This window comes from Hipposideros armiger, unplaced genomic scaffold (genome assembly GCF_001890085.2).
Source record: "Hipposideros armiger isolate ML-2016 unplaced genomic scaffold, ASM189008v1 scaffold_41, whole genome shotgun sequence".
In the NCBI taxonomy this organism is placed as follows: Eukaryota; Metazoa; Chordata; class Mammalia; order Chiroptera; family Hipposideridae; genus Hipposideros; species Hipposideros armiger.
The window spans coordinates 4967892-4981943 of record NW_017731391.1 but is presented as its reverse complement, the minus strand read 5'-3'; the positions used below and the strand labels follow the sequence as shown (position 1 = coordinate 4981943).

At 38.4% G+C, this 14052-nt stretch overlaps 1 long non-coding RNA gene across 2 annotated transcripts in view; it reads right to left on the bottom strand.

The window, feature by feature from the left end:
- Nucleotides 1-814: 814 nt before the first annotated feature.
- Nucleotides 815-14052, bottom strand: part of LOC109380895 (uncharacterized) — a 270700-nt gene continuing 257462 nt past the window's right edge. Inside the window, exon 5 of one of the 2 annotated variants that reach the window (XR_002123579.1) lies at nt 815-1816. This is a non-coding gene — a long non-coding RNA (uncharacterized LOC109380895). Of the gene's footprint in view, nt 1817-3172; nt 3239-14052 lie in introns of those variants that run through there. The other variant, XR_002123580.1, reaches the window with a different exon arrangement.

The window sequence follows — 14052 nt, the reverse complement described above, 5'->3', positions numbered from 1 at the left end:
TTTGTGGAAAAGATTCCAAAGTAATGTGATGTAGTAAAGACCTACCAGTTAATATTTAAATGGCTAAATAATATAAATCATGGTTATAGCTTATTGGTGAAAATGGGCTAAGTTGGTTAACATTTTACAGGTTTGAAAAGAAAATTTACATGCTGTTCCCATCAGGAAGATTAGTTTAAACTTGTGCAAATGGCCAAAGTGATATTAGATATAGTAACCTCACCAAAGATCATCCCATTGATTAATAATAGTATAATACAAAATTGTTACTAAGTATTTTTTTTCCTCAAGGAACTTTGATGTTTTCCTGTATTTCTCTAGAAACATAGCCCACTTTTGACTCAGTTTCTTCTGGAATAGTATGTGCCCTAAGTCTGCATATTTTACAGTGTGATGTGTGGAAAATAACCTTTCGCAAGTGATATATTTTTTTTTCTAAGGACCGTCATTTCCATAGCAAATCATTTGAAGTCCTTGAATTACTAAAATAAGATTCCATGGAAATAGTTTTTTAGAATAGTCAACTTGAATTCAAAAGGTGCTTTCAAATTTATTATTCATACCGATGCTTTATATTTTCTCCTCCTTTTTCATTTGTCAACATTTAAGTCATCTCTGGCTCTATAAAGACAAAGAGAAAGAAAGTAGGGGAAAATCTGTAGATTTCAATACGTAGTTTGCAGGTATGGTAAAAAAAGAAAAAATTCCTGAAAGGAAGTTAAAATTCCTCATGAGATGCTTATATATCATTTGCAGATTTCAATAACCCTTGGCCTTAAGTACTCTGGATACTTAAAATTTTGCTGATAAGTTTTATTTCTTCAGTTGTTTACTACCTGTTTACTAACTATTTTGTCATTTTAAGACCATTTATAATACTTTGTATAGATTTTATTTCTCTGTTATATAATGGGTTATATTCTCCTTAAGTGCAAGGATTATGTGATAACTGTCACATATTGTACATTTTAATTACTCACAGTTCATAGCACAAAACCTCACAGAGTAGCCTTTCAGCAGATTCTAGTTGAATAAACTACACCGTTTGTATTATTTGGGCTATTAGGCTGATGTTAAAATGGGTCAACAACAAAGCTTATGACAAATTTCAAAAATGGGTCAGATTGGCCTTCAAGTGAAAATATTGAAAAATACAGTGTACAGAGCTTAAAAAAATAAACAGATTCACACCTTTAAGAGACTCTGATAACACCAGATGGCACGTTGTTAACAATGGGATTTTGCAGTGTTCACAGAAGACATATATCATATTCTAGTCGCAGCTTCATTTTCCAAATAGGATCTTAATTTATACCTCCCCTCCCTAAAGCAACCAGGAAGCTCATATTCATGCAATTAAAGTGAGAATGATACAAACTTGTGGCAGTATATACCTTTTACTGATGTCTTTGTCTAGAAGAGCATCGCTTTGTTTGTTTTTTGCCCATTTCCCCCACACAAACACGATATACAAATGTGGACCAGAGAATAATCAATGAACACTCTGATTCTTTAAGGAGACATATGCATTGCTGCTTCATAGCAATCCTGAAATCCCTCAGGGTAGACATGGTGAAGGCCCCACCAAGAGTGGGAAGATCCTTGGTCAGATCTGATTTTGTACTGTAGGAAGACCTCTTTGTTCAGTCGATCTCCATGGCCTCTGGCTCTATCTTCTGAGAATTTATGCTTCTCTGTTATATGATTGGCCTACACGTGAAGTGGTGGTTTGAAAGTATGTTTCTCTTGGAGGTGGACTGGTGTGTGTATCCTGGTTCCTCAAAATTCATACAGGTGTGTTGTGTATAGACATAAACTATAATAATAAGAAGAGAATAAATGTCACCATAATAAAAATATCAAGAGCAGTTAAAATAAGCGATAGCGATAGTTTCCATTCTTACCCTCCCAGGAGTCTGTGAGTCCTGTAATGGACATTGCTTCTTTTGCCTGGCCTGAATCCCCCACTATGGTTTTGGTAGCAGCAACAAAAGAGCCAAAGCTGAGTCATTATGAGCACCTCAAAGAGGCTGTCCATTTACATTATTATCTGCTACTTCACCTGCTGTTCTTTCTAGTCTGAGTTTTTCTTCAACTCTATGAGTTACTCAAATATATCTCCAGCCTTTTTTCTAAGTTAATCAGAGCTTGTTTATTATATATAACCAAAGAATCATGACTGATACACTCAAACCTCATTTTGGATTCCACTTCCTGAATTAGTTCTTATTCTGAAATTGAGAAGGGACACTTCAGAAGTTCTCACAGAAAATTACCTACACTACAGGCAAGGGACCTTAACCTGAGGGCTTTGAGTGGGTTTTAGGTGACACCTGAGCCTTCTGAAATTTATATATGTATATGTATATTCCTTTTGGAAAAATTGACAGCTTTAACCAGATTATTAAAGGAGTCTGTAACCCATAGAATTCTAACAACTACTGTCCTAGAAATTTATTTTCAGTTTTTAATTACCATAAGGGATAGTAAAATGGTAAAATATTTTCTTCTAGTACAAATTATTTTTTTTCATGTGAAGAATGGCTTAATACCTAATCAACATGGAGAAATTTACTTGGAAATATAGCTACTAAATATTAAAATGTATCTGTAAAAGATTACATGAAATTTATTTCTCAGGGTGTTCTTAAATATAATGTAAACTATTTGGTTTAAATGTGTCCTCCTTAAAAAGAAAGAATTGGACATCTTGTGAATTTTGAATCCTTTCCAATCCTATGTTTTTAAGATTCTGTCTCTTGGGAATAAAAATAGAAGGGCATCTAAATATAAAATATTGTACCACCAGAGCTCAGGGCCAGCAGTTATTAAGAAGGAAATAAGACCAAAGAGATTTAACTGGAGGTGTTCAATTGAGAAGTAAAGGTGGAGACTCTTTAGTAGAACTATCATGGGAGAGGGTCAAGGACCCAGGTGTGTACAGATCCATTGGCAGAGTTAGTACCCTCATCCAAATGCTGTAACTGGAAATATCAACATGATTTTTTATTTGGCAAGCAGATCTCTTTATTTTCATAAAAGCATTAAGCAGAATCAAAAACAATGGCAAGGACAATGAGGGGATTTCAATTAGGGAGAAAAGCAGAGTGCTGATTCAAATACACAGGCTTTGGTGGTGGTGTAACTCTGGTGGGATAACTAACGGAAAGGTGTTTCATCTCCAGGCAGCTCCATAGAGCTCAGCATCCATCTCAGGGTGCATCGACATCCTGTTCCACTAGATAAAGACAGAATATAAAGAATAACATGTGATTTACTCTGCCAAGGGAATTTGGAAGGTCAGTGTATTTATTCAAACTGGAATTTAGCCTATACCCTATTGTTTTTCAAGGAAAAAAAATAGTTTAAGCATTTTAATCAAGCACAGAACACTGGTTAATTGGGGGATCTGGGACACATTGTCCAGGCTCTGAAATTTCTGTTCAATTCTGCATAAAGGGTCATGTGCTGCTCTTGTTATACCAGGGTGCATTATGTTCAACTAAGCAGTAGCTTATCCATTTGTTTTGTTGTGTTGTTGTTGTTGTTGTTTCAAATATCTATTTGATAGACCTTGATGTGTAGTCTTGCCTTTGTTCCTCCACCATTAAGCACAGCTGTAAACTCAGGAAATGATGCCTCAAACACCAAAGGAGAACTCTGGAAAGTGGTAAGAAGGTAAGCTGCCTTTTGGACCCCAAAACTGGACAAACAGCACAGCACCAGGGCATCTTTTTATTTTTTAATTAATTAATTAATTAATTAATTTATTTATTTATTTATTTATTTTTTACGCTGAGCCATGCTGCCACCTGTTGGCAGCTCAGTGGCTGCTCAGCTCGGGCCAGGCATTGAACCGCTGTTGCTCAGAGTTCACACTCTTGAGTGAGCTCTTAACCAACGGAGCCACTCGGCCGGCCCTAAATGTATTTTTTATTATTATTAGTTTCGAGTGTACAAAACAATGCAACCCCTTACGAAGTAACAACCTCCCTACCCCCATCCACTGCCTTCCCACTCCCGATATGCAACAGGGCATCTTTCTTCCTCCACACAACAGAGGAAGACTACACAGACCCATTGTTTTGTGATCACCAGACTGGCAAAAGGAAGCAGTCCAGGTGGGCTCACCATTCTCCCAGTGAGAATGGGAGTGCTTCTGACAACATCGGTTGAGCTGACACCATTGGGAAGGACGATAGTTGGAGTCCCATCACAAATAAGCAGCTAGAGGAAGCGTTATCCTTCCCTGCTGGGCCTGCTCCCCCTTTTCACTGAGAAATGGAGCAGGGTCAATGGAGGTGGCAGAGGGACCTGGTAAAGGAAGTGTCTGTCCCCATGGGCCCAAGTTTCTCTAGGGCAAAAGCCCTGGAGTAACTAAAACAATATTGACAAAGAAGTTACTCTACCCAATATTAAGGCTAACTATTATTGTAATCAAAACAATGTGATATTGACAGCATGATAGACACCAGGTCAATAGGACAGAGAACCCAGAAATAGATCTGCACAAATATGCCCAACTGATTGTGCGTGTGTGTTTTGAACATATGTTTTTCATTAGCGTCAGGTGTACAAAACGATGTAATAGTTAGACATTTACACCCCTCACAAAGTGATAACCCCCTCCCCCAATCTATTACCCCTCTGACATCATATATAGCTGTTAAAATTCCATTGACTCTATTCCCTGTGATGGTACTCCACATCCCATGACTATAAACATATTTAATTATAGTTGACATTCAATATCATTCAGCTTCAGCTTCAGGTGTACAGCGCAGTGGTCAGGCATCTACACCATGCATGAAGTGGTCTCCCTAATAAGACAAGTGCCAATGTGACACCCTACAAAATCTTTACAGCATTCTTTTTTTTTTTTTAAGATTTTATTGGGGAATTGGGGAAGGGGAACAGGCAAGTTGCTGTCCTTTTGTTCTTCAGTCTAGTTGTGGAGGACGTGGCTTCACTGGCCCATGCTGGTATTATCATTGCACTCTTCCTGGATGAGGCAGATCGGTCACCGGCCACTGGACGGCCACTCACGGTGGCTCTTGGCAGCTCACACCAGTTGCCGGCCGCTCACGACGGCTGCCAGCCACTCACGGTAGCCCATGGCAGCCCACTGCAGCTTCACTGCAGCCCATGCCATCGCCGGCAACCCACGGCAGCCCAGCTCCAGGTCAAGCCATTGTTCACCATCTTAGCTGCAGAGGGTGCACCATCACTGGCCCTCATGTGGGATCCAAACCGGGGCTCTGCTGCTTAGAGCTGGCATCCCAAGCCAACTCTTAACCAACACGCCACTCAGCCGGCCCACAACATTCTTAATTGATTCTTGAACAAAATGCAAAATCATTTCAGTGGAAGAAAGATAGCCTAACAACAAATAATGCCAGAGCAACTGAACATCTATAAGAAAAAAAAGAAAGGAAAATGATAAAAGAACCTCAATCTAAATCTCTCACTTGAGAAAAAATTTAACTCAAAATGAATTGTAGATTTAAATTGAAAACATAAAACCATAAAACTTTTAGAAAAAAACATATGATAAAATATTTGGGTTGTTTGGCAAAGAGTTTTTAGACTTGACCTTAAACTCACAATCTATAAAAGGTAAAAATTGATAAATTGGGCATCATCAAAATAAAAAACTTGCTTTGTGAAACATCATATGAAGAGAAAACGTCAAACTGAAAAGTGGGAGAAAATATTTGCAAACCACATATCTGACAAAGAATTGGTATCTAAAATTTATGAATAACTCTCAAAACTCAATAGTAAACAACAATACAATTAAAAAATGGGCAAATAACATGAAGAAGCATCACCAAAGAGGGTAGAGAGATGGCAAATAAGCACAACAAAAGATGTTCACCATTGGCGAAATGCAAATTAAAACCAATATGAGATATCACTGCATACCTATCAGAAGGGTAAAGATAAATTTTTAAAAATTGACAACAGCAATTGCCAATGAGTATTAGATTAGTATTAGATTAGATTAGATTAGATTGGAATGAGCCCAAATGTACTTCAACAGGTGAACTATTAAACAAATGGTTGTAGACCTCCCATGGAATGCTACTCAGCAATAAAAAGAAATTGAAACACACAACATGGATAAATCTCCAGGGAATTATATTCCATGAAAAAAGCCAATCCCAAAAGGTTAAGTACTGTATGGTTCCATTTATATAACATTGTTGAAATGACAGCACTTTAGAAATGGAGGACACATTCATGGTTGCCAGGGTTTGGAGAGGGGAGCCTGGTTTAGTTATAAAAGGGCAACACAAGGTACCCTTGTGGTGTAGGAAGTGCTCAGCATCTTGACTGTGGTAATGGACACACACACCTAGCCTGGTGATAAAATGACGTGGAACTAAATACACACACACAAATGCGTACAAATAAAACAATGGGAATCTGAAGAAGATTGGTGGATCGTGTCAATATCAAGTTCCTGGATGTGACATTACACTACAGCAGAAGGCTAACTATGTCCTTGGGCAGCTTGGCGTTTGGGGGTTGTTTAGAGTTGTCCTGACTAGCTATGTTTTTTCTTGCTTTCTTTCTGTGTATAAATGGGGTTGACAAGCACCAGGTTGACACCTGTAGTGTCAGCTGTTCTCACAAGCAGTACGTAATGCAGTGCCCAAGCAAGAACTCTGTACCTGGGGTGGTGGTGACAATACATAATGACCACGATAAAGAACCATCTGAAATGGGGAGATTTCCCTAAAGGTTCAAAAGAAGCACTAGCTGCTTCTTGGATTTTCATTCCACATACTTAGGTTCCAAAAACCCCAAGGAGTTGAAATGTAGCCTGTTATTTGAAATCAGTATATGGGTCTTAGTTTTCAGAGAGTAAGTGGAGGCTCTTCTTCATTAGTGCTCCTTTCCAAGTGACTTTTCCCATCGGTCTCACTTTAATTTGGCTGGGATTTGGGGTGTTAAAACATAGAGACAAGTCAATTATGAGATAACTTGATGTTACATTTAAAGATCTGTTGAAGTGTGAAATGATTCCCAAGCCTCAGATACAAGACCGAGTAATAGAGCACTCAGAGTAACTCCTAATCTATGAGGACTGAAAACCAAGGAAGGCTACAGGGAAGAAAGGTTGATGCTGCCAATTGATTTACGTCAATTCCCAGTGAAATTGATGCTCATGATGCAATTGTTTTCATGAACAAAGGAGGGATTAAAAGCTGTATCTTTATAAATCTGCAGTGATTCGGTGTTCTCCCCTCAGTTCTCCTATATTCTTCCCTTTTAAATTTTATTTTTCCATTCCTCCTCCCCCTCACAATTGCTAGGAGACGTGCATTTGTTTCAAGGAAAAGAAGGCCTGTTCACTCTGTGCTCTTTGAGTACTTCATACATAGACCATACTCTACTAAAGAATGCTGTCACTGAGTTGGTAATCTAGTATTATGTTGCTTTCTCTTAACCCTCATTAATTTACCTGGAAATTGGTGAAAAGTTAGTAATGAACAATCACTTTGCGAAGTAAGTCTATAGTTTTGGTGGCTTATAGAGTTGCATGTAATAGATAAACTATGAATTGTTTAACCAGTCCCTTATTAATGGATATTTATGTTACCACTTATTCTATACTATTACAGACACTGTTGAAAAGTACATTCTTTAACTTCCTTCAGGCTCTGTGTAAGGATTTCTTTATGTTGATTCCTGGATAAGGAATCGCTGAGTTATAGGGCAGACATATCTAAGCTTTTAATACATCACATCAGATTATACACATGGTTAATGTAATTTACATGTCCTCCAATGGTATGTGAAACAAATATCTATTTCCCTATAACTTCACTGGAACTGGAAATTATCAATTTGAACAAATTCTGTAGTTCTGATGGGTGAAACTTCTCACTAATTACTAGTCAATATAAGCATCATTATCAATTTGATTACCACTTCCACAAATATTCTGCAACTATGTATTCAATAAATGTTTTACAAGTATCTTTTCTCCATTTTTTTTCTAGGTTTTGTTGGTATCCATTTATTGGAGTCTAATTGTACATTAAGGACATTAATATTTTGTTACTCACATTTTAATTTGTTTAGATATATCTTTGATTATGGTGTTCCTTAGTATACAAACGTTTTAACATATTTTATAATTAAATTTGGCATTTTTTTCTTTATGGTAGCTGAATTCTTTATCTTGCTTAAAAAGGTTTCCTTCATCATTAGTTTATCACAAACAGTAGCCAAAATTTTTTCTACTGTGCTTACAACATATAATTTATATTAGATACATCTAAAATTATTTTTATTAAGGCTTACATGATCGACCTCACTAGTTCCCACCACTATTTAGTTCTCCTCTCCTAGGTATCAGGAAGACAATACTTCCAGGCCTCCGGGCCGGTGAAAAGGGCTTCATGGCTCGCTGTGGCAAATGGATGTGGGTCGATGTGATGCATGTGTCACTTCCATGCCAGAGCAGAAAACAGCTCCTTTGTGATTTCACATCCTTTGTTTCCCCATTGGCAGCAAGTATAGAGGTCATGGATTAAAATGTCAGAGACACAAGGCCCCAGCAGTTTGGGTTTCTGAGTCACATATGGACAGTAACAGCCATGGAGATTGAATGAACTGCAGTGGATTTTGCATGAGCAAGAAGTAAAGACTTTGTGTCAGTCAATCCACCAAGACTTTATGGATGTTTTAATACCGTTATGTTACTAACATAAGTTTAATGTATCCTGACTAATACAATACAATTTAGTATGACTTCCAAATGAATAGATAACAGGTTGATAAATATGGATAGATAATGGACAGAAGATAGAATTTTCTTCTAAATGAATAGATTGTTGAACCCAAATCAACAACATAAATAAACATCACAAATGTAATGATGAACAAAAAGATGAAGACATAACAGAATGAATATTAAGTGATTTTATTAATGTAAAGTTTGAAAACAAAACTAAACTTTAGTGAGAATAGAGGTTACCTTTAGGAGTTTGTCAGGAGACAAAAGAAGAGATTGGGAAATGGTAATATTAATCTATTTTTTACTTATGTGATGGTTACATGGGCGTTACCCTGTGTTCAGAATAATTTTAAAATTGAATTTGTATGGTATCAAATGGTATGCCCTACAAAATGATTTTTCACTCATATGTATACTGTATTTATGCTTATACACATAGGTTTAATATACCGCAAATTTTTGTTTGTCAAAGTTTTAAAATCTTTCATGGCTTTTTGCTGACTTAAGTATTATAACCCAAGGCAAGTAAAATTCACTTTTCAAGTTTTTTTTCTTTTATATGGTCTTTCATATTCTGTAAAAAATATGACACAATGTCCTTGTTTTAATTTCATAAGTTCTCATTCTTGTTCCTTTTCATTTCACATTTTGTTGTTTTGTTTGTCATTTCTTATTCTTGTTGAATCTGTAATTCTACACTCTCCGCAAAAGATGCATGTCCTAGAGCTAGTTCCTAAAGCTCTCTGTGGCTTGATTTTCTCATTTCTAAAATGAGGGTAATAGCCCCCCAACTATAGTCTTGATCAGATGCTGTAATAGATGTAAGGTTCTCAGAAAAATGTCTGGATGTTAAATACAAAGACGTTTTAATCCTACTCAGAGTGTTTTATTCCCTGTATTCTGTTGAAAATAAATTACTGCATCTCTGTGTTGAATTTGTTCGATTTCTTTCTTAGCAATAGTTTGTCTTGCATACATTCTAATTTAGTTTGCAGGCTTAATTTGAATGAAACGCTCTCTCTTTGCATTCACGATTGCACACCTAGCAGTTTTACAGTTTCCTTCCAACTGGCCCCAGGTCTTACACAGTCATTTAGTGCTCCTATCCAGCAATTATATCAAGACATTGAAAGTGCGTGGATGGAGCTAGCAGGTGGCTTGGCCCAGGTACTAATTGTACCACTATATTCTTCTTCCCATCATGCAGCTTAGACAAGTCAACAGCCCTTGACCTTGAACAGGCTCATTTCTCAGTCTCCTTTTATTGGGGGAGAATACCACCCTAGCTCCCAGTTTTATGCTATGACTCTGACTCCGGTTTCCTCTTGTCTGTGGAGTATGTTCAGTCTCCATCACCCTACAGAAGTCAAATGCTTTTTTCTGTTCCTGGAAGCCAATATACACAGGGTGCTAAAAAAAAAAAAGTATGCACATTTTAAGAAAGGAAAAAACTGTATTAAAATTGTAATACTCAATATATACTAATAAAAGATGAATACAAGTCATGTGTATACCTTTTTTGGGCACCCTTGGTATTTTCAGATTCAGCTCTAATTTCTGTTGCATGTTTTTTGTCTGTTTTTCTTTCAAAAAAAAATTAAGTTTGAGTAGGCCACATCCTTTTTGTTAAAAAAAAACCAAAAAACCCCAAAATCACAAATTTTATCTATTACTTCTAATCATTTGTTTCTAGGAAGAGAATGGTCGGGGATGTGTGGAGCTGCTGTGAAATTTAGCTCAATGCAGCTACAAAGTAAGTGCTAAACACCATCTTGGCTAGAAGCGACACAGAAGCTTATGACTAAGACCTTCCCACTGTGCCAGAAACAAATTCACATGAAGCAAAGAGATATTTCATGTTGTAAAGCTACAAATCCCAATATCATTCCAGAACATTCTGCAAGAGTTCTCCTAACAGTGTTAGATGCAAACATGCGTGACTTATAAACTTGCTTTCCTGCCATGGTGTTTTTCCCTTTCAGTCTTTTGTAGGGCTTGGTTACCCGAGATGGACAGTTAATAAGGTTGCTTACTAAAGATTATCGGGTTTTAGTTTTATAAACAAAATAGTGCTGATTGGCATAATGTTCTACAATTAATTTTGTGGGTTATTGGAAAATGTTCACAAATTACTCCCTGTATTCTGCAAGTAACTGAAGTTTTAAGACACAAATAAGAAATGTTCTTCTTTACCCTTCCTGAGTACTAAAAAAATTTGAGAAAAGAGTTAGGAATCACAACAGGCGTTTAGTAGAGAAAAGACTGAATTGGAAATCGTGGATGGAGCTGTAGCCGCAATCAGATTTACCTTAACTATCTAACCCCACTGAGGTCGCCAATGCCAAATCCCAGGTTCCCCCTACAAAGGCAGAGTGCACCCTGGTAATGATGCTCTTGGATGCTCAGATACTGTGGCATCTTAAAGACAGGACACACACTTACCCTGATACTCTCATATCTGATGGGACAGCCCACATTCATTCCTTCTCTCAAACTCACCAATCAGCTCAGTTCATCTTTCCTAAGGGTAGAGAGTGTAAGCAGGGCAGAGAGAAGCTGACCCAGGTTGGGTTTTCTCAGAAGCAGGCCCTGAGACAGAATTTGAATATAAACAATTTATGTGGGAAATGATTTCAGGAAGCACTGGCAGTGGCATGGGAAGTGACACCTGGAAGGGAAAGGAGCCAATACAGAGTGTCAGTGAGAAAGTTACCACTGTGGACAAGTGGGGCTCCATCCTGCTGGAGACCCTGAGTTACTGTACAGTTGTTCCACTGATTAGGAGAGGCAGCTGAAGTATTTATCCACTAACTCTTTCCATCACTGGAGGAGAGCTGCTCCTGGAGGCGGTAAGTTCTCAGTAGCTCTGGTGTAACCCATTTGGGAGAGCAGGCTCCTGTGGCCAGAGGAAGCCCTCAGGTAGAGACTCACAAGTACTTATAGAAAGAAGCAGCAGTACTGAGGGGAACGGTAAGTGTTGGGAAGGATGTGGGTGGGACATTGATAGTTTCTGCCATGCACAAACAACTCTCTCTAGTAATTCTCAAAAGGGGAAGTTCCTATTAATGGGCCCTGATAATGCAACAAGATCATAAATATGATCTTCCTGTATCTCACAATTTCTGTGGATCAGAAATTTGGAATCAACTTAACAGGGTGATTTCATCTTAGGGTCTCTCCCTAGCTTGCAGTCAAGATGTTGGCAGAGGCTGCAGTGTGTGGAGGCTTGACTAGGGATGGGGGCTCCATTTTCAAGATGGCGCACTCAGGTGGCTGTTGCTCAGGAGGCTGAGTTCCTCGCCACATGGGCCATCCCAGTGAGTCGTGTGAGGGTTCTCACAATATGGCAGCAGGTTCCCTGAGAGCAAGTGATTCAAGAAAGAAAAAGAGAGCACGCAGGCAGCCATAATGCCTTCTTATGACCTTATCTTGGAAGGCTCATATCATCACTTCCTTTTTATTCAAGATTTTAGAAATAAGTCACTAAGTTCTACCCACATCCAAGGATAAGGGAAGTAGGCTCCTATTTTCAAAGGGAGGAATGAATATAGAAGAATATATAGAGATATTTAAAAACTGTGACAGATGCCAAACACCCCTATATTCTAAAGTGAAGTACTAGACTTCACTTGCATCTTGATAACACACTCTGGAAAGGTCCAGAGAACATATCTGGAGTTTGTTGCTTTATTCCCTAAATCCCCCCAAAACCAAAAAAGAGTGGGTGCTCCCATCCCTTAAGCCCAAGGGTTTTAAGGAGACTCTTTGGAGAGTTTGACCTGTGTGTCTCAGAATGTGGGGGACATAAGGACTAAATTCTGAGATATGCTTGAAAGTCTAAAGGTCAGAGGCAATGTGCATAAGTCTCAGGAAGCAGAATGGGGGGGGGCAAACTTCAATTAAAGCTAGCTTCCCCTTACGTAAGCAGAACAGAGGATTAAGTTTTATAGAAAAGAAATGTGAACATGTCAGGGGAGTTGGCTTGAGATAATCTAGAAAAGAATTATCCATGGGCAATGTCTGGAACCGCAGTATGACCCCAAGAAAAGGTCAGGGCACTATGAGTCCATGGACTGAGCTGAGAGTCACAGCCAACTACCAGATGACAGATGACAGGCATTTCCCAATTCTAGGGAGCTACAGGTCAAGGTCTCCAGGAGAAGGGCTTCCAAAGACTCACAAACATTCTACAAGGAGCTTCAAACATATAGGATGGCCAGAGGTCACCAGCAGTAGATGATAACTACACCAGCCTCTAACCCTTCCCCCATTCATCTATTTTCTCAGACCCAATTCCAAAAGAATTTTAAAAAACAGCAGTTAAGAAGTGAGGAAGCAGTGAAGAGGCCAACTGTGCTCCCCCTATCCCCTTATCATCTCTCAAGCCTAAATTAGGCCCAAGCTGGGGGAAGGAAGAAACTTCAAATGGTTTGAACATTCAGAGTTTGTATTATAACAGTGGGCTGGAATTATGTAATTATTAGAGTGGGCAAGACTTTTTAATGCCAAATTAGAAAAATTTGTTAGTACTTAAGACCTCACCAAAGCCCCCTCCCCTGCCTCAGGATGGACAAAGAACTTTTTTCCTTCCACTTTTACCTAACAGCAGCCATGTTTACCTAACAACCTTGCTGCATTAAATAAACCAGCTGTATTTGGAATGTTAGCTGGGGAGAGAACTGGTTCTTTAGAATTATGAAGTAGATCATTCTAACGTAACTAATAAGACACATTGCTCTGCCCTTACCACTGACAGAAATTTGGTACTGATTCTATTTTGAATATGGAGAATCTAATAATGAGAATGAAAGGGAACAAACTTAGTTGTTTAAGAAAATTGGTCATTGGCAAGCCCAGAGATAAAACTCCTGGAACCATCGTAGTCCTACCTGAGACCAATTTCTTTTCTGTGTGTTTCTTAACCACTTGGCTCCTTTCTAGCGACACGCCTGCCCCAGAAAGGTTCCATCTGGAACCACCCTTCACTGCATGAATTTTAGCCATTTGCAATCCCATTGAATTTTAATTCTGTCTAATTTTCCTGTAAGTTCCCCTATTTCTTGCACTCACTTGAGAAGCCACTCCAATTCCACATATGTGGAAAAATAGAAACTTTCCAGAATGGTCTGAGAAAGATACTAGTCCTGGTCTCAAGAGTTCATCTTCTAGTTTGGGTGGGAGGCTGGATTTCCCTAGATGCTTCAAATGTGTATTCTTGTCCTTGAATCTCTTTGATGGGTTTATGTCCTGCCTCCCTTAAACACATAAAACGCCAAGTTCCATTCACTCTGTGTGCTCAG